General features: G+C 42.8%; 1 long non-coding RNA gene across 1 annotated transcript in view; it reads right to left on the bottom strand.

Annotated features, from left to right (window-relative positions):
- Positions 1-7,373: 7,373 nt before the first annotated feature.
- LOC122788316 overlaps positions 7,374-22,557 on the bottom strand; it is a 285,749-nt gene continuing 270,565 nt past the window's right edge. The window contains exon 2 of the long non-coding RNA XR_006362633.1: positions 7,374-7,486. This is a non-coding gene — a long non-coding RNA (uncharacterized LOC122788316). The remainder of the gene's footprint in view (positions 7,487-22,557) is intronic.

Here is a 22,557-nt window from a genome sequence, read left to right as displayed (position 1 = left end):
TTCTATTCAATGCCACTCTCCTACCTTCTTCGACAGTCATGCCTGAATGTACACAAACCAACCACATCTTTGCTTTTTGTCTTTTTTTCCTTCTTCTGTGGTATGGAGGGAGAAAGAGCTGAGGTATCGATAAGTTATGTTCTATACAGCTCCAGTTGACTTGGGTATCACAGGGCAGGTCCCCATTGCAGACTGCACAACATTCACATCTTTCCTTATTTAGACTACTTACTTATCTTTTGCCGGGTCTTTTCTCAAGTCTCAGGAATCCCTTACATAGGTAAGAAATCTCCTTATAAACCTTGGTTTTCAAATAAACATTCATTAGAACTTTTTCATTCCCTTCTCACAGGATTGTGTTTCTTATGCTTCATAAAAAAGCAGAGATGAATCTGGAACTTTTTCTGATTTTCTCCAGTCTGTCTCAGAGTTCGACATATTAGCATTCAATAGGCTTCTAGGATTCTTCTTCCCAGGTTGCACATGTGAAAACTTCAATGATTTTTAAAGACTGTTTGGACCCAACATTCCCATCCACTGGACATCTAGGTCCAAGTACTGGGCTTTGTGAAGACAGAACAACTTTGGCGGAGGGATGAGCTATCTCTGAATCCAGGTCTGCTTTTCTCCCTCATATCCACTGCTCAATATGTAAGAACAAATGCACTGGATTTTGCATGAGGAGCTGTTTCAATGGGGTAAAAGTGCAGGGTCTTTGGAACAAACTATGCAGGCCAAAGCACATAAATGTGAATGAAATATTAGCTGTGATCCACATGTGGTTTCTAGGGCATTTGCAAGTGATTACAGACAATACCACAGTGATGTGATACATAAATGCACAGGGGCACAGGATCTTGCCGCCTGTGCTGGCTGGCAATGGTAGCTTGGAAGGTCGCTCTACAACATTGTTTACCTCTCCAAGCTTTCCATGTTCTGTCAGAGCAAAATGTTGTGACAGATAAGCTTAGCAGGACAAGGACAGACTCTTATAAATGGAAATGAAATGGGGGGGGGGTCTTCCAGGAATTGATCCAGTTGTTCGGAACACCTCAGGTGGATCTGTTTGCCTCATTTCAAAATAGGTAACTCAAAAAATTCTCGTCCGGGATTCTCTGTAAGCTGGCCTGGAAAACAGGTGCTTTTTCATTCCATTGGTCAAGAATATTCATTTATGCATTTCCAACCTTTCCACTGATATCCAGGGTAATTCTGAAGATTTGGAAGGATTTTCCAAAGACCATTATGGTGACTCCCTTTTAAGCAAAGGCAACAGTGAGTTTCCCTTCTTCTGGATATTACCAAGGACAATTACTACAAACTTTGTCACAGATTGGATTTACTCACACAAGACAGGGGGGGGGGGTAATGTACTCCAATCTGATACAACTACAAATGACTGCCTGAATGATTCAATGGATATGTACTTTATGTACAGATTATCCATCTGAGTTGAATCGTGAATGTAATCTTAAAACCTACTCTTAAATCAAGGATGTTGAGGAAATAAATGAAGAGTCAGTATTTGTAAATAAATTAATAGAGAGTTGTAAAAAAGAACAAGATTTAAACAAATATACAGATAGATATAAAACATAAGGCAATATATATTGTATTTTTAAGATAAAATATATAATTAATTATTTGTTTTTTTAAAGCTATTGGATAATTGACAGCTGATGAAATATTTTATGTTTATAGATGCTCCGTTTATGTATTATACTCGGAAAAGCATGTTGGTGCGAAAGCTTGTGTTGTACCGGCTTACCCATACTGTGCAGTACCACCCTAGTTGACAAAAAACACTGCAGTATATGTGGAGAGCCAAATAACTGGGGGGTCAAAGGTCACATGCATGGATGTCAAAGTGGGGGTCCCATACCCATCACCAGCCTCACCCAGCAGATCAGCTGTAGAAAACCATACAGAAATGTCTGGCAAAGGCCCCCACATGGCAACATCCATGAAATCCCTACCCACAGACTTTTACACAGTGATATCACAGCAGGTCTGGCAGTGTCAGCATGGCTTTGAAAGGTAAGAAGTCTGAAACTACAAATGTCTATGCCAGAACAATCTGACCTGTGGTCGATACTGTTATGCCTGTAGTCTGAAAGATAGGGCAAACCGCTATGCTAAATGGGACAAAATGTTAAACAAATATCAGCAGAGTCTGTGCAGATGTCTATTGTGTACAGATGTGTCATCCCCCCTATAGTCCCATAGAAATGGAGTAACATGTCCCTAGCCTTAAGCAGCATCCAGTTGTCACCCACAGTGATGGCACAACACTAACAGAAAGCAATTGTCAGTAACACCCACAGTCAACTTACTGGTGCCATCCCAGGGGTGTCTACTGCCGGCAGCCTGGGAACATATGCTCATCAGAATGCGCTGCCTTGCAATGGCCTGCATCTGTTACACCTGGCCTACAGGCCTCTGGCAAATGCCTATGCCTCACCCACAGTGCCCTGTTAGGGAGTGTCATGAGGTCCATAACACCAACATAACACAGTCCACAAAATGCTAAGAAATACCATGCTGGTAATGTCTAGAAGCAAACCTGCCAGCCTCAAAGAGCCAGAAATCTGGACAAAGCCATGAATAATGGGGTGATAAAGGTCCAAAGAGAAGGATACCTGTGAAATACTGCTCTAATTATGTTATAAAGTTGATAGAATTATTTGTATTAGCATGGAATGTCTAATGAGTATGAAGTCTGAAACTGCAATGTCAACTGTCAGTAATATCTGACTTTAACCCTGAGCGACTTGCAAAACACTTTTGCTTAAAAAACACACTTGTATGAGTAACCAACAAGATATACGAGTCATGGATGTGAACATGCTGTGCTATGCTGTACAATTGACAGGCAGGGCTAGGAGTCTAAACATGGGAATGCACTCCCTGCTGGCAGTCCTAACCCTGGAAGATGGTGGCATGTCTGCACCCACAGAACCCTGGGGCACAGCCATGGGGAGTAACACACCCTTCCCTGATCACTCATCCTATGCAACATCCTGGCCCCAACATGTGTCCATCCAAGCAAAATGAGGTGGGCCATACATATACGTGTGACAAACACACATCTCCAGGATGGTCAAACAGTCTGACACACACAAGACCCTTCAAGTGCAGTCAGCCATTGAGGTGAACCCAATGTAAAGTACTGGTAGCTATAGGTAAACATATCTGACCCAGGACACACATACCCCACATATCTTATCCCCTACAAATCTATCTGGGGTCTGTCTGTCACCCTGATCCTGTCTAACTTATATTACCCAACTGTGGTCTGGAAATCAGACCAGGCCAGAACATAAGTGCACAGAGATTCCACCATTGTAATGTATCACCAAGGTGCTGGACCATTTCCACAGCACCAGCAGTCAATTGCTTATAGGCACACCTCTCAACAGGCTGGATTGTGCAAGAATGCATAGCATTTGGCCCATAAACCTGGTGTGTGCATCATCCATCCTGTATTCCTCTGGTAAATCACTGTGATGATCTGAGGAGGTATGTCATGAGGTACTGAAACAATACATGACAGTGTCAAATGGCATATATGTCAGATGTCTGTTAAAACAAGCCCTGTAACCCTAGCAACCCATACATTACTGAGAGGAATTGTCACAATCACTGTATGGCCCATTGTCCCCCATTCTGATAAGCTTTCTCCAGATATCCTGCACCAGCAGGTTGAGAGGTATGGCTGTAGCACCAAACAAACTGGAATGGAGTCAATCCCTGGAATGAAGTTCCACATGTACTATAGAAGGACACACTGGGCATGCTCATACACTTAGAGAAATGTCAGTAGGATCTAGGAATGAACAGGCCTTCCACACCCAGTGCACTTCCCATTGCCCCATCTTAGTCCTGAAGATGTCTGTCACCATATAAGTCATTTTTGTCAGGCCTTACCCCCATAAGCTGTGTGGCATGTGTGATAAATGCATAACAATATAGTACAAATAACTAGTTAGGTAGGAGTTCTAATCTCAGTCCTGGCAAATGTAAAAGTGTGTGTGTGTGTGTTTGCAACTAAAAGCTTTTGGGTCCATTCAAACCCAGTACACTTCCCCTTTCCCTACTTTAGCAGTCCTGCAGATATCAGTCACCTTAGAAGTGCCTTCTGTCAGGCCTCAGCCCCATTGGCTCTGTGGTGCATGGGATAAATGCATAATACTATAGTAGAAATAACTACTTAGGTAGGAGTTCTAATCTCAGTCCTGGTAAATGTAAAAATGTGTGTGTGTGTGTGTGTTTACAGCTAAAAGCTTTTGGGTCCATTCAATCCCAGTACACTTCCCCTTTCCCTACTTTAGGAGTCCTGCAGATATCAGTCACATTAGAAGTGTCTTCCGTCAGGTCTCAGCCCCATAAATTCTGTGGCACTTGCGATAAATGCATAGTACTATACTAGAAATAACTAGTTAGGTAGGAGTTCTAATCTCATTCCCAGCAAATGTATAAGTGTGTTTGTGTGTGTGTTTACAACTAAAAGCTTTTGGGTCCATTCAAACCCAGTATACTTCCCCTTTCCCTCCTTTAGCAGTCCTACAGATATCAGTCACCTTAGGAGTGCCTTCCGTCAGGCCTCAGCCCCATAAGCCCTGTGGAGCGTGTGATAAATGCATAACACTACAGTAGAGATAACTTGTTAGGTAGGAGTTCTAATCCCAGTCCTGGCAAATGTAAAAGTGTGTGTGTTTGTGTGTGTGTTTACAACTAAAAGCTTTTGGGTTCATTCAAACCCAGCACACTTCCCCTTTCCTTACTTTATCAGTCCTGCAGATATCAGTCACCTTAGCAGTGCCTTCTGTCAGACCTCAGCCCCATAAGCTCTGTGGTGCGTGGGATAAATGCATAACACTATAGTAGAAATAACTACTTAGGTAGGAGTTCTAATCTCAGTCTTGGTGAATGTAAACGTGTGTGTGTGTGTTTACAGCTAAAAGCTTTTGGGTCCATTCAGTCCCAGTACACTTCCCCTTTCCCTACTTTAGTAGTCCTGCAGATATCAGTCACCTTAGAAGTGCCTTCCACCCAGGCCTCGGCCCCATAAACTCTGTGGCACTTGCGATAAATGCATAACACTATAGCAGAAATAATTAGATAGGTAGGAGTTCTAATCTCAATCCTGGCAAATGTAAAAGTGTGTGTGTGTTTACAACTAAAAGCTTTTGGGTCCATTCAAACCCAGCACACTTCCCCATTCCCTACTTTAGCAGTCTTGCAGATATCAGTCACCTTAAAAGTTCCTTCTGTCAGGCCTTAGCCCCATAAGCCCTGTGGCATGTGCAGTAAGTGCATAACACTATAGAAGAAATAACTAGTTAGGTAGGAGTTCTAATCCCAGTTCTGGCAAATGTGTGTGTGTAAATGTGTAGTCTAAAGTATGTTGTGGCCTCTCTCACCCAGTACATCACCCATTGCCATACATTACAAGGGCTGGTGATGTTCCTTACCTTAGAAGTATCTTTGCACAGCTGTCATCCTATAAGCTCTGTGGCTCGTGCGATAAATGCATAACACTGTAGTAGAAATAAATAGGTAGGGGTTCTAATCTCAGTCCAGGTAAGTGTGTTTGTGTGTGTGTGTGTGTGTGTGTGTGTGTGTGTGTGTCTGTGAACAGTTTCCTCTCTGTATGCCCCAGATACCTCAACCCCATCCTCACAATCAATAGGACATGCTGAAAGGACAGGTGCACAACCCAGAGACTAGCCACGCCATGGAATAGACGCCATGCACATGTCAAGCTGAGCACATCACTGGCCCTCTTCAAGAGATATCAATAGGAATGGATGGGGAATATAATACCTACCATGGGGATCACTACAGTGACTATATTGAGTACACACACTGGGAAGTATCATCAGGTGGCATGATGCCAATGTATTCCCATGGGCTAGCCTTGTAAAGTCTCCATGGCCATTTACCATGTACACAGCTATGATTCTTTGAAACCATGGATCTCAGGACTGTCAAATGTGTGTGTGTGTGTGCATTAGTGTGTTTGAGAGTGTTTGTGAGTGTGTAAACATGGGTGAAAGTAGCTGGTGGCCCGTCTCACCCAGTATAACTACCATTGCCATACCTTACAAGTGCTGTAGATGTTATTCACTATATAGGTACCTTGGGATACTCCACAACCTATAAGCTCTGTGGTGTGTGTGTGTGAACTGCATGACACTATAATACCAACAACCACATGGCTAGGGGTTCTAATATGAGTCCTTGCAAATGTGTGTGTGTATTATTGTGTGTAAGTGTGTATGTATGTAGGTTACAGTGCTTTGTGTTCTCTCTCATCCAGTACATCCCCCATTGCCATAATTTGCAGGGTCTGGTGATGTCCCTCACTGTAGAAGTAGCTTTGGACAAGTGTCACCTCATAACCTCCATGGTGCATGCGATAAATGTGTAACAATGTAGTAACAATAAATAGATAGGCAGGGGTTCTACTCCCACTCCTGGCAAATGTGTGTGAGAGAAGAGTATTGTGTGTGTGTGTGTGTGTGTGTGTGTGTGTGTGTGTGTGTGTGTGTGTGTGTGTGTGTGTGTGTGTGTGTGTGTGTGTGTGTGTGTGTGTGTGTGTGTGTGTGTGTGTGAATGACATCCATTGGATGACCATGGATTTATATTTGTGCCATGGTATACACAGTACACATTCCTAAGTCTACTGGATAAGGTCTGCTGCTCACATCAACCATAATGGTATCTGTAGACACTCTGAAGCCCTATCAGCCTGTGCAACAGTATGGAATAGTATGTTATGAATAACAAGATAGGTTGGTGTGTGTGTGTGTGTGTGTGTGTGTGTGTGTGTGTGTGTGTGTGTGTGTGTGTGTGTGTGTGTGTGTGTGTGCTTGTGCACATTGGTATGTGCAGCAGTGTTTGGGAGTGTGTACACTCATGTGTGACAGTAGTATGAAAACTGTCACACCAACTACATCACCCACTGCCATACCTTACAGGAGCATGTGATGTTAATCACTATACAAGTATTTCAGAAACACAACACACTATGAGCTCTGTGCCCCCTGTGATAACTACCTAACACTGTACCACCAATAACTAGATGGGTGGGGGTGTCAAACCCAGCACTGGCAATCGTGATCCTGTGTGTGTGTGTGTGTGTGTGTGTGTGTGTGTGTGTGTGTGTGTGTGAACAGTATTCTCTCTGTGTTGCATCAAGGCAATAGCCTCTGTGTGTGTGGTATTCACAAACCTTTGGTGTGTTCCACCCAGTACACTTACCATTGTCCACTGTACAACAGCTGCTGACATCAGCCACCATGCACTTACCTGTATACACCCTTCAGCCCTATCAGCAATGTGGCACATCGAATAACTGTTATACAGACCTGTTAATTGTGTACAGCTGTACCCTGGATATGACACAGTCAGTGTGTTACCACACTGCTATACCTTTTGTAGAAAAGGACTGCAGGGCTACATCCACCTGACAGACAGACACCTAGAACACAAACAGAATACATTATGTATAACACAGTCAGTTAGTGTAAATAAAAGCAATAATGCATCATGGCTGAACAGCTACACACTCTGACATGTAACCATTAAACATGCTGGCTGACAACACTTTACAATGCATTACATTGCTAAACTGTACTAAATACACCCTGTGCATCAGAACCATGTTAGCATGTCCCTGCATCGATGGTATGGATGACAGGGATGTGGCACAGATGTCAACATATCCACAGGGTGTGGTGTGGGTTTGCCAGAGGCCTAGGCTGTGCCAATTGGTTGACATCATGTGGGTCGGTTGGTGGTTGTGTATTACATGGGCCATGCAGAGGTGGTGTGTGTAAGTATGGATGTGCCCTAGCTGTGATGGTGATGTGTGTGTGTGTGTGTGTGTGTGTGTGTGTGTGTGTGTGTGTGTGTGTGTGTGTGTGTGTGTATGGATGCACACAGTTCTGCCATGTTGCTGCTCTATACAGGGGTATGTTGGACATCTGTGGGCTGTACATGGCAGGATGTACAGTTCATTGTGTCCGACCACGGACACAGGAACTGGACCTGCCAAGGGTTCCACTGGCACCACCAGACCCAAGGTCAGAGTAGTACTCCCTGATGCTGACTGTTGTCTGCTGGATCCGCGTCCATGTTGGGACTGGCCAGGACTATGTGCCCATGGCCTGCTGCATTGTGGTTTGGACAACAGCCCCCCTGAATTCGTGCTGCTGGTACTGCCACTATGGGCGCGGCTGAAAGATGTTGCACAGCCACGTAGACCTTTAGCTGTTCGTAGTGCTGTCCTATGTCCACATGGCCGACGGCCAACTCCGACCACATGCTCCAACACAGACATCCCACGGTCAAGGAGTGACACCATCTCACCCAACCATCCATCCATGACCTCAGCATAATAATGGTGGGCATCTGCAAGATCACAGATGTTATCATGCATAACAGGAAGATTTGCCATCTGGACCCTGAGTGTCTGCCTTGTGCGATGTTCCATAAGCGCCTGTACCTCCATGATCGTCCGAAACATGCATCTGGTGACACCTGCAATGATACTTCTGGCAGGGCCATGACGGGTAGCAGTCCTCCTCTGAGCACCGCTGACCATCCGCCTTTGTGGGACCTCGCCTGTCATCTAGCTATGGCTGGTGTCTACAGACACATTTGCCCTAGTCACCACACTTTCCTGTCCCACATGCCACCACCCGCCAACTGTCCCTCATCTATGGCTACTGGTGATGGGGCATGTGTGGGCATTGTGACTGTGTGCGGGGATGGGGTGGACAAAAGTGGAATGCCAACCAATGACACAGATTCAGCCCCTGACAACACCACTTGTGCCTCACTATGCCTATCATCATTGTCAGAGTCTGCAGAGACACTGACATCAGTTTCCACCAGGGAGGGACCCTGATCCCCATCATCACCACCTGTGAAGGGAAGACAATATATCTAATTTAATACCTGTACAGTATGGATTACACACACACACACACACACACACACACACACACACACACACACACACACACACACACAGTTACAGGTGAGGTGGCACAAAGATATTACACAGACCTCACATTACCCAACAGTTGACATGCATGACACATAGCCCTCAAGATCATGCATTGCAGCCATTCTTAATCCTTGTTACTAACAATCTACATCTCTGTGATGCATGAGTCATGTTAGTAGGTGACGTCCCTTCCCCTAGCACACACTGCACTCATGTACACATTATTGCTGAGCACCTGGCATCTACTGTAGACCACACCTCGCAATTGTACAAATCATTGCTGAATGTGTAGATGTCTGGCACTTATGTTTGTTCTGTTCCTCACAACCCCATGTATTTGTCTGACACATAAGTGGGATGATGTGATGACTGATGTCACTAATTAATGACATACATTTGATTTGCACATCTCATCAGCAGCAGTGAATGTATGCACAATCACATCCGGTTACACCAATGATCTTCTTAGCGTAATATGGATATGATAAGAGTACACACCTGCCTCTTTTATGAAATCAAATGAGACCACATTACTGCATTTGAAAATATTACACACCTTATATGTGACATATGACCTGTGCAATCCAATCATGAAACAAACAAATGTGTTAGTTGTGAAGATACTGAATGAGATATATACAATATTGCGGTTGCATAGTTATGAACACCCTTAAACCAATGCTTGGTTGAAGTGCCTGTTAACTGAACTACAGCAGTCGATCTTCTTGGTAAGGGGTATATTAGCATGGCATATCTTGCCTTGGCATTACTTGGACAGTCTTCCCTACAAAGGCCCCCCTACTCTGTCAGATTGCAAGGCCAGCTCATGTGCACAGCCCTTGGAGGTCACACTGGGGATTTACTATTGGTGTTTAGTCTGGTTTTTGTCTGGCCCAATTCATAACCTTGATTGTGTTCAGATAGAGCCATTCTTTGCTAGCTTTGAATATATGCTTTGGTTCATTGTCATATTGGAAGCTGAAACCCCTCTCCATCCTTGGCCATATTGAAGATGCTTGACAGCTTTGGCACACACATGAGTGTTATTTGTAACTGTTCAGAATTCCTTCAACATGTGGATGGTGGTCCTCAGGTGAAGTGAGGTGTTGCTTGTGTACCACACGTACCATTAGGAATACTGTCTGTAGGCTTGAACCTTGGTCTCATGACACCATTGCACATTGCAGTACATGCCTTCAAGAGACTTGAAGTTATGTTTTGCTACCTGTACACAGCCCTGGACAGTGTCTGGTGTGGGTAAATGCCTCTGTCTAGTTATCCTACCCCATAGGCCACACATATGCAGAATCCAGGCAATTGTTGCCACATGTAGTACACGAGCAGTACTTGGCAGAGATTCCTGCAACCCCCTCAGTGTTACTGCATGTCTCCTGGCAGCCTCCCTGACCAGTTCTCAACATGTCTTGTCATCTGTTTTGAAGGGACATCTGGTTAGTTTCAACAGCACTGTTGTCCCATACTCAATCCACCTGTAGATGACTGTCTGCACTGTGTTCCATGGTATATGCAAAGCTGTGATAATGTTGTTGTACCCTACTCCTGACTGATACCTTTCAGATATGAGATCCCTTTGACACTTTGTAAGATGTGTGCAAGCCATGGCTGCTTCTGTCACAAGCAACTGAGCAAATGTCATGAACATACTACTTGGACAGCAGACTCTTATATCATGAACATACTGCTTGGACAGCAGACTGTTAGTCAGTGTTACATTGAGTCCCTGTACCTGATGGCAGGTGTGTACCCAAGTAGAGTGCAAGCTGTCAGTACATCACAAGCTGCCTCCACAATATGTTATTTGGAGGGTGTGCACACATATGCATCCAGTGTATCGTAGGGTTTGTATACCCCATATTTGGTGCACTGACATATTTATTTGTTTTACAAGTTAATTATTCATGTTATGGTCACATTACAGGTTGGAAAAGGTGTGGAATGTAATAATGTAGTCTTTTGTTATATATATATATCAGAAACATCTGACATCTTAATAGGGGTGTGTACACTGTTATATCTACTGTATAAGATTAATATGACATGCATGTCCCTGCTGTAGCTCATTGATCCCCCCCATTTTGTTGGTCTCTGTCCAGACATCTTGCACTGACAGGTTGTGAGGTATGCTACAGGGGATATTACATACACTTCAGATATGTCCCCATGGTGGCCACTGTGATGCACTGCAGTTAACAGCAACAAAAGTGAACATGCAGTGCAGTGCAGTGCATGTTCACTTTTGTTGCTGTTAACTGCAGTTAACAGCAACAAAAGTGAACATGCACATCATGCATTATGGCTAGGTGTGATATTTGTGTGCATGACAAATAGCATGGCCTTCACATGCACAGGGTATTGGCAAACCACAATGAAACAATTCCATACTCACCAGCTACAGGCTGCTGTCCCATGTGTTAACCTGAGGGACCTAAGTAGTTTTGGGAGAGAAGTACTGTCAGCAGACTCTCATGTGGCCTAGGTACAGGGTGGAAGCAGCATTCCTGTGCATTAACAGTACAAACACCAGTACTACAAAATATGCTGCCTATCACCATAGATGTGCATTTCTGTGCAATACTATATACCATCAACACCTACTATCTTATCTGACATATGCATGTAGATACTATACAGATACAACTAGATATGCAACAGTATTCTAGTAATGTGCACTGGGGCCTTAGTTGCATGCTCCTCATCCATTGTGTGGGTGCAACCCACCTCCACAATGCTTTCTTTAGCTTCCTCTGGTTTGCTTTGTGTGAGTGCCCCAAGGTTGGCGAGGAGCACCTCAGTGGGTGCCAGTGAGGGCTGGATGGCTGGGCCCCCACCTGTGGCTAGGTGGTCCCTTGCTATACCAGCAGCCCTTTGCCGGGCATGGCATATGAGATCAGTAGTGCGATGCCAAACCTGCTCGTATGTTCTGCCGTGCAGGCCAACATCATTTACCCCATGGACAAGAGCATTCCACAGGGCGGTCCTCTCTCGCAGATCTTGTGGCCTTCTGCCAAACAGTACTGCATGCTGTTGGATGACAGCTTCAGTGATGCATGCTGTTTCTGCCTCAGTGAAGACAGGCAGTCTGGGCCTTTGCATTGCAACTGGAAAACATAAACAGGAGAACACGTCACAGGACCTCATACAGTTGTCAAAATGCACATCAACAATGGATATCAGTTGCCACCACTCACAACTACACCCTAACCCTCTAATCTATCACAACAATATCAGCTTGCATTGCACTCCTGGCCCTGATGTGTCATATTCCCCCCAATGATGGACACTTAATTGTATAATCCTCTATTCCCCATTCATTTCTGTATAGAGGGATGACAGTGGCCCTCTTCCATGTGGATACGGTGTGGAAGGTGGTAAGGCTGTGTTTGACTATAGTGTGTGATGGAGCTGTGAGCACATGGCTGAGTTCATGTAGGAGGCAGACAGGGATGTTATCATGCCCCATGGAGGCTTGCTGTTGTTGCCATCAGTAGGCAATATGTATATGCTCACCATTGGTGAGGGGAGGGGTGCAGTTGCTGTGCATATCCTGCTATACAAATGGGGGGAGAGGGTGTTGATGTTCCACCTTAACCTGCTGATGCAGGTTGCCTGTAGGCATGGCATGTGTGTATGAGGTGTGCTTTACCACTAGTACAGGGTGAATTGTGTTGCTGCCTCAGAGACTGACAACATATACAGAGACACTCTTGTGATTGGCCTTGGTGGTGTGGATATGTCTGAGTCGTAGTCATAGTCAGCTGTACAGGGAGTCACCTGTGAACGTACATGCTTGTTCAGATAGAGGCAGACTTGCTTCCACATTGCTGTCTGCACCTATGTGTCTGTGTTCAGCCAATATAGCAACCTATTACATGCCTTGTGTATTGCTGCTGTCCACCAAATGGGATTACTTTACCTTGGTGGAGGCTGGTTTTACAGGTATGGTACTGCTGAGTCCATACAGCTACAGTGGATGTAAAGTGTACACACCCCTGTTACAATGCCTGGTATTTGTGCAATTGAAACATGACACCACAATAACTCATTTCAAAACAATTCCCACCTTTAATGTGACCTATAGCCTGTACAATTCAACTGACAACATAATAATCTGTTCTGTGAAAACATGGAAATAAAAACTGTATGATAAGTCAGTTGAATGAGTGTGCACACCATTAAACTGACATGTTGTGTAATCACCTGTTGAGATAATCACAGCATTCATTCATTTTGGGTTGGAGTCTAACATCATGCTTCATCTGTATTTGCCAATAGTTGCCCATCTTCTTTGCCACAGTGCTACAAACTTGTCAATTTGTGAGGGCATCTCTTGTGCACAGCCCTATTCAGGTCAACACACAGATGTACTCTTGGATGTAGGTCTGGGCACTGGCATGCACATGCCTAAACTCTACTTTACATCATGTGACGCCATTCCTTTGTTGATTGGGATGAATGCTTGAGGTCATTGTCATGCTGACAGGTAAAATCCCTCTGTCTTCAGCTTTCTAGTAGACGACTATAGGTTTTAGGATAAGGATGATTGTTATTTGGAAATGTTCATAATTCCCTCCACCTTAACTAAAGGTCCAGTTCCAGCTTAAGAAAAGCAACCCCAAAGAATGATACTGCCACCACCATGCTTCACTGGGGGGGGGGGGGGGGGGGTGGTGTCCTTTTTGTGATGCAAATTGTTGTTTTGGACCACCGTTTGGAATTGTGCGCCAAATGTTCAACATTGGTCCCATCAGACCATGACACAATTTCCAACATGCTTTTGGGAGATTTGATGTAGTGCTTGCCAATGTTAGTCTGGCCCTAGATGTTTCTCTGAGTATGAAAAGGCTTCCATCTTGCTACTCTGGCCCACAGGCCAGACATATGGGGAATGCAGAAGATTACTGACACGTGGTACACACTCAGGACTTGCCAGACGTTGCTGCAGCTCCTTCAGTATTGGTGTAGGTCCCCGGTCAGCTTCCATGGCCAGTTGTCATCTTGTCGTTTCATCCCTTTTGGATGGACATCCAGCTGTTATCAGCATCACCATTATCCCATATGTTCCCCACTGTTTGATGACTGCACTGTATTCCATGGTATATCCAATGTTGTGGACTGTTTTGCTACAATTCTGACTGATGACTTTCCAAACTGAGATCCCTTTGAGGCTTTGTAAGCTCTCTGCAAAACATAGCTTTTGCTTTAGCAGGCAACTGGTTGAATGTCAAATAAATCCCAGTAGAACAGCTGAACATTATTTCTGGGTAATCAGAGTCTCTTTCATTGATGGCTTGTGTGTACCCAAGAAGATGGAATGCTGTGCTTACAGATAGAGGTGCAGCTACAAGGTATTGCTTTACATGTGTATACATGTATGCAACTAGCATATAGTATATATATATATATATATATATATATATATATATATATATATATATATATATATGTCATGTTTACATTGTCTCCCCTACCAGATTTCTTTGTTTTCAGATCAAATTGTGCAGGTTATGGGTCACATTCAAGGTGGGAAACATTTTGAAATGATTATCTGTGGCCTCATTTTCATACAACACACAAACCTGGCACTTCAACAGGGGTGTGTACACGTTTGATATTCACTGTATATAGGTGTTCATATAGCTGTTAGTGGTAGGCATGGACAGAGGGTCATGACACAGTTGGACACTTCTCTGATTACAACCTGATAATCATACCTATTCTAGTACCCATAACAGTGTCAGGGCAATGCAGCAGGCAGTAGCTGTAGACATTTATGTCTGCTGTATGCACTGAAACTGATATTGCACACATGTACAACATGCACAACCTATTAACCTGAATGCTTGCAACCCATGTCATTTGTTTTGTGCCTTCCAGCTGAACATACGCATACATACATGTGCCTATCCACCTGTTATAACAGGACTTCTGAACAATGGCACACATACATGGGTGGCAAAGGCACAATACTGATACTACATTAATACAGCTGCAACATACATAATAAAGTTGATTGCACAGTAGGCTTTGACATCACAGTGATAATTGAGGATGATGCCAACAGTCATAACTAGACTATTATGTTACAATGTTATTGCTCTCAGACCTGCCAATGGTTTGGCTGACATAACACAACTGCATGTGTATGCGACTACAGATATCAGGCACAACTATGCTTATTGTCCAGCAGAATACTCTACATTTGAATGGTATGGATTCACTACATCACATGCAGTTCAACACACAGTTCTGCAACAGTCCTTTAATATGCACATGGTTTATATAGTTCTCTTAGATTTACATGACAAACAAAATGTGTATCATACTCACATTCACAGCTAACATATGGATATGTACAATATCCCTGTAGCTGGCTTAGCAGTGGCACAGTCAGTAGTGTTTGATAAACACTCCACTGGTTGTCATATGCCAACTGTCCTTTCCTGGGGTGAGTCAGGGTCCTGAGCTGTGTTCTATATCACAGCAGAGAGAGCCAGATGCTATGGCCATAGGTGCTGTTCAGCAGGACACCACTACAGCAAGTCTTGCTGAGACATATTTCTTTCAAACTCCTATTTCCCATTATTAGAAAAAACATACTACATTCAATTACATGCTTACTTGTTTCACATACCTTCCTTTTTTATGGTGCAGTGGGTTATATCAATATGTTGCTGAAATTGTTTTGTATGTTCACTGTCAAGTACTGGTAGACAGATGGTTTGAAGAGGTGGCAGCTTGCCTTTTGTAGGTAATGCTCTTGACCAGGTGATGGCCTGTGCACCAATTGGTGTTCCCCACTTGCTAACTGCATGCAGAGCAGCTGTGTATGTCTTCCAATAGCCAATGTATTGGCAACACACTCCTATAATTGAGTACTTCATGTGGGCATTGTCCCTTTACCTTGCCTGTGAGGACGCCATCCTGGAGGTGTGTGAGCTACAGAGTGTTACAGACAGCAGGTGGGAATCACTCTTACAAGACTTGTGGAGACAGGCCAACTAAATGGTGGCGAAGGTTTCAGACTTAGGGACAGAATGTGAGTATTGCTGTTATATAGTTTGAATACTGCCAGTTTTACAGGGTTTGTGTGTACATGCTAGTTCTGCATGGATTCAGTCTGACAAAGTTATGTGTCTGCATAGCTCTCAACTGTAGGGCTATCCCCATAATGGCCAGAGGTTTGCCTGTTATGTTTGGCCTGTTCCCCAGACAGGTGTTGTCTTTGGCAAATTAGTGGCATATTCTGTTGATTGCTATCAGTAAATGGCAACATCCATTTGTGTTTCTGATTTCATATCCGTCACAACAGATATGTTGCAACCAACCCTGTAACACCAGCAACTTTCTCAGTGTATAACACCAATATTTCAAATATGGCCCTGCGTTTAGGCCTCTGTTCTCCACTTATATGCCAGGCTTTGTCCATATGTCATGCAGTAAGTGGTTGATAGGTATGGTCTATCATTATTAAATGCTGTCATTCCTGCTATCATCCCAGTGATGTTGTGTAATCTCACACAAGTTGTGGGATAGGGGCCATACATGTGAGTGCAAAGGCAGGACAACATGTGGACCCTGTACAGGCAATAGGTTGGTGTGTGGAATAGTAAGACATGTTTTAATATTAGGCTGTTATAACATGTGAGAGATATTACTAATTAGAAGGGAAATAGGTCAATAGCTGTACATTTTCATACGTTTCACCATGGGGATGGTAGTGGGTTACAAGGTACTTTTAAGGAAAAGGTCTGTTTCTCAGTTTGATAGAACACTTATGACAGAACCATTGTTATGTAAAGCATCAATTTACATTGTAACATTTGATACTTTATCCCATAGGGGGTTAACTGAGGAGTGTAATTGCTGGCTGTGTACGTAATACGTAATTAAGTGTCAATTGTTTCTTGTATTTAAGGAAAGTATGTTTTGTAATGTTGTAATACTTGAAGGCAAGTCACATTAAAAGATTTGTGTGGATTACTGGCTAGTTGTTTTTGATTATACTATCTTCAGTCATTTCAGTTATATTGCTGAAGATTCAGTGTATGTCTGGCCATTGTGTATGGCCTTTCCTGATTTTGTACCAGTGAACTGTGTACTTCTTACTTGTACTGTGTAGAGGAAGCCAGCAGATGTCAGTGTTATGGGTGCCTTTGTGTCACTACCAATGTGTTCCTATGTCCATAGACTTGTCCCCCCACTTCGTCTGGCTTGGTCCAGACTTGTACTGAGGTGTTCTGGGGTGTGACAGTGCTGCAAGTTATTGACAAATAATGTATCTCTCTCTCTCTCTCTCTCTCTATATATATATATATATATATATGTGTGTGTGTGTGTGTGTGTGTGTGTGTGTGTGTGTGTGTGTGTGTGTGTGTGTATGTATCATTTGAATCATTACTGATTCCACAATGTACATTCCTTATCGTAAACTGACTGTACTGCATGATATGTGTGAAGAAACAGCATAACATCCTGCAGCTCAGATGGCTTAGTAGTCAAGTGCTGCGACTATTGTATACAGGTTCCTGGGTTCAAGACCTGCAAGGCCTGTTTATTTTGTTACTGGGCAAGTGTATAAGATTTCCTTTACATAACATGCCTATATGTGTTGTCATTACAGTAGCAAGGGGTGTTACTATGCTGTACGGGACACTGGTGTATACATGGGTGGTTTCACATGTTATATGCACTCACACTTCCACTGTACACCAGCTACACTAATGTGGTGACAGAAATACTTTACTACACATTTTACTATTAAAATAGTACTTTTAACAATGCTTTTCCATGTCAAATGCGATTGCCTGTTTTAGTACTCAAGCCTTACTGGATGTCTCCAGTGTACACTCAAAGACAGCTGTGGGGTACCTCACCTGTGATCTTATTTGCTTGTGTCTGTGTAACTCTGGCCATCGTTAACAGACTGTCAGAACTGTGTAGAAGTATAGTGTGTATATGTTATATGTTGTTTGAGTTGTGTAAGGTGGGGTGGTATACGTGAGTGGAATGAACCCTTTCTATCTGACTGTGCATGCTACTCTGGTTGTGGACTTTGGAGAATGCCATCAGTAGATACTAATATCCCTGTAGTGCATGTTATCTTTGCAAATGCATGTGTGGAGCCCCAGAGCTGGACTTGGATAGGGTTATGTCATTCTACTTGTTGTGTTGCCACTGCTTGGAAGCTCAGTGCAGTTTCCCTACTGTTGTGTTATGTCCATATATTCATAGGATGTACAGTTGTGTGGCAAATACCTTTTGCCTGATCCCCATCACTGGTGTGTATTCCTGACACATCAGTGAGATGATGTGAGGATTGGGGTCACTACATAATAAGGAGTATGTGAGTCCCAGACTTGTGATATTCCCGCCAATATATGTTAGCAGTAACAGTGTTAGTACAACAACTTTCTCAGCTTATCTACTCAAGTAATTTGGATATGTTTCTATTATCATGCCTTTGTCCCCCCACTTTATCTTGCTTGTTCCAAATTCATTGCACTAAAGGGTTCTGAGCATACCTCTCCACTGCCAGGCTGTTTGCAGAATGTCCAGGTGCTTGGCCCATACTTTGATTCTGTTCCACAGTTTATTTGTATTTGCCTGGGAAATCACTGTTATGATTGAAGGATTTATGTCAATGAATAATGACATACATGTCAGTTCCCATCCTCATGTCCTTCTCAAGGTTCTGCAGATACACACCCTGATGCTGTATATCTGTTCAGTCATGACAGCAGTATTCTGATTATATCCCTATATGTGGCACATTTCCCACCCTTTCTATGGCCTTTGTACGTTAGTCCTGCACTAAGAGGTTGAGAGGTTATACTTGTGAAGTATGGCTGCACTGCATGTCATATATATATATATATATATATATATATATATACACACACACACACACACACACACACACACACACACATATATATATATATATATGTGTGTGTGTGTGTGTGTGTATATATATATATATATATATATATATATATATATATATATACATACACATATATATTTAATATCCCTCTCTCTCTCTCTCTCTCTCTATATATATATATATATATATATATATATATATATATTTATTTCACCACCGATATATCTATACTGATATATATATATATATATATATATATATATATATATATATATTTCTTGTTTGATATCTATACATATGTTGATATAACAAAATCTTCTGCTTTAGGCTTTTCCCTGTTAGGGGGTCACCACAGCAGATCACCGTCCACTCATGATTGGCAGTGGAGTTTTATGGTGTCGAGTTGCCAGCCCAGCATCCAACCTTCCACAGAAGGCACACACATGCATGCACTCACTCACGCCTAGGGACAATTTAGTGTGTCCAATCCACCTACAACATGTCTTTGGGATGTGGGAGGAAACTGGAGCACCCAGAGGAAACCCACGTGACTACAGGGAGGACATGCAGACTCCACACAGAAGGTACCCCAGCCGAGGATTGAACCAGAGAACCTCTTGCTGTGAGGTGGCAATGCTGACCGCTGCACCACCATGGCCACCCTATGTTGATATAACAAAATATATATGTATATTTTCTATACACATTTGTTTTATATGTATAGCTCCGTATACCTGATGTATATACTTATTAATATTTAACTATCACCATACACATCTATATGTGTATATTTATATATACTAAACATGACTGATTCCACAGTATTTGTTCTCTACTATTCTATACCTGTACTGAATGATATATTTGAAAAAAACAGCATTCATTATTGCATCTCAGGTGTAGTGGTAAATTACAGGGTCCTTGGTTCATGTCTTGACAGGGCTGATTATTTTATTGCTGGGCAGAACAGTGGCTGCTGGAGACAGGGTGATTAAGGCAGTTTTAAGCAGTTGTAAGCAGGTATGCGAGCTTCCAAGACGGTAAGCGATGCCAACACACGGTTAAACGAATATGTGTTTACACCATGTAGGCTTCGCTCAGCGATGCTTACCAGTGCACAAATATGCTTAGCATTCACATTTAAACAATGCTTACACCTGCTAAGCATAGATTAGCCCTGGTAAGCATTGTTCACATTGCAGTCTTATAAAATACCAGAGTAATGATATCATGTAATATTAATTTTGTGTACATAACATGCTTCTGTGTGCTGTCATTACAGTAGCAAGGGGTGTGACTATACTGTATGGGACATTTGGGTATACATGGGTGGTATCACTTTTTTTGTTTGTTTTTTTATACATGGATAGTACCACATGTTATATGCACTCACACTTGCATGTTACACCAGCTACAGTGCACTGGTTGACAAAAATAATTTAACACATATTGTATTATTAAATTAGTAATTTTAACAGTGCTTTTCCATGTAAAAGTAGATTGCAGATTGTAGTACTTGAACCGTGCACCCATGCATGCAAGGCTGGGACTCTTGAATGCTACACTATCTTGTTCTTGGTGTTTGAGCTGTATGTTTTTATGTATCTCCTACTGGATATTAATATGCTATTATTATATTAACTGTAGAGTACTATGTTTTATAGCCATGCCATTGATGACTGCTGTAATGTAGTAATGGCATACGTTTCAGTTTCAGACTTCTACCCTTCAAAACATTCATTCTAATGCATGACCTGTTTGCTATCTACTTTCTGTCTGTCCTCTGTGCAGATGTCAGATATTGCTAAGGCCATACAACTATGTAGGTGCCCACATAGTATTGTGCTGTGTGGGCCTGGACAATGCCGCTAGTTCCAACATATGGGACATCCTTCCTGTGGGCCTTGCCCCTATTCCTTGCCTCTGTGAGGGACATTACAGTGGTGGTGGGATACAGATTTACAGACGGTAGGTGGGAATACTTCACAGGACAGGACATTTGGAGACAGCCCAACAACATGGGGGACATATCTCCAGAATTGTGAATAGATTCTATGTCATCAGTGCTGTTATACACATGGTGGGTTGACAGATTGACAGGGTTTGTGTGGACCTGCATTTAGTAAGTGACTGCACGTCTGACAGTGCTATGTCTCTGACATACCTCTCCACTGGCATGCTGTCCACAGACTGGCCACATGTTTGCCTATTATGTTTTGTCTGTTCCCCAGACAGTCGGCCTTGGAAAATCAGTTGGGGCTCTGGGGAATGCAGTCAGTAAATACTCACATCTATTGGTATTACTGACTTCATATTTCTCATAAAGGATAAGTTACAACAAATCCAGTAACATCAGCAACTGTCTCAATTTATGACAGCAATATGTCCAATCTACCCCTGTGCTTGTGCCTCTGTCCCCAAATGTCATGCACTATGAAGATCAGACATATTTAGCATAATTATTTCTTGCTTTCATTCCTGCTACCATCCCAGTGATGTAGTAGACCCACAGACATGTCAGGGAAGAGGCTATAAATAGGGCTTCTGAGCCTGTACATTTTGAGGTGAACTGTACATTTTGTGTATGTCTGGACATTGTTAACAGACTGTCAGGATTGTGTACACATGTCATGTGTATGTGTACGTGTTATTTGGGCCTTGTATGGAGGGGGGGGTAGATGTAATTGTTATGGCTCTTTTTATCTGACTGTGCATGCTACTCCAGTTTCTGCTGGTCTGTTGTCTGTATGTATTTGTAGAGGCAGACATACATGCCCTGTACCATGGTCTGGATTCAGACTACACTGAGAATTGGGTCAGTATATGTAGGGCTAGTGTGTGAGTGGCAAACAATGATGTATTTTGTTCATACAGTCCTTATACTTTACTGTTCACTTGACTTACCGGTATGTGACTGTGACTGTAGTGATATTGGTTGTGGGCATGCACTTTCACACTGGTGTCTGTTTTTCAGTGCTGTTAAATCCCTGTAGTGCCTGATATATTTGCAAATACATGTGTAATTACCCATAGCAAATTTGCTATTTCAATTAATTCTGCTATTTCACTAAATATATGTTAGAGCAGACAGGAGGGTGTTACTGCAGCAACTGTGTCAGCTCATCTACGCCAGTATTTCAGATATGTCCCCATGTTCATGCCTTCCACCCACCATTTTGTCAGCCTTGGTCCAGATTCATTGCAGTAAGGGGTTATGAGCATACCTCTCAACTGGCTGCATTGTTTCAGGATGTCCAGGTTTATTTCTCATATTTCTGGTGTCTTTTACAGATTAGTCTAATTTCTCTGGTAATGCACTGTGATGATATGGGGATTTCTACCAGTAAATGAAGACATACATTTTATTTTTAGACCTCACAGCCATCAGAATATGTATGCTGAAACAAACTGTGTTACTCTGGCAACTTTCTACATTTATGAGGGCAATATTTAAAAGAGGTCAACAGTTTGGGCCTATTGACCCCCCACTGTGACAGGCTTTGGATACATTTGTTGCAGTAAGAGGTTGGGGGTATGGTTTTGAGGTACGATTTCACTACATGCTATGACTACATATATATGTGTGTGTGTGTGTTTGTGTATATATATATATTTATATCTATTTAGTGTTTGT

Source organism: Protopterus annectens, chromosome 13.part0 (assembly GCF_019279795.1).
Source record: "Protopterus annectens isolate FY-2018-M chromosome 13.part0, PAN1.0, whole genome shotgun sequence".
Taxonomy (NCBI): Eukaryota; Metazoa; Chordata; order Ceratodontiformes; family Protopteridae; genus Protopterus; species Protopterus annectens.
This window is presented reverse-complemented; position numbering and strand designations above follow the sequence as displayed.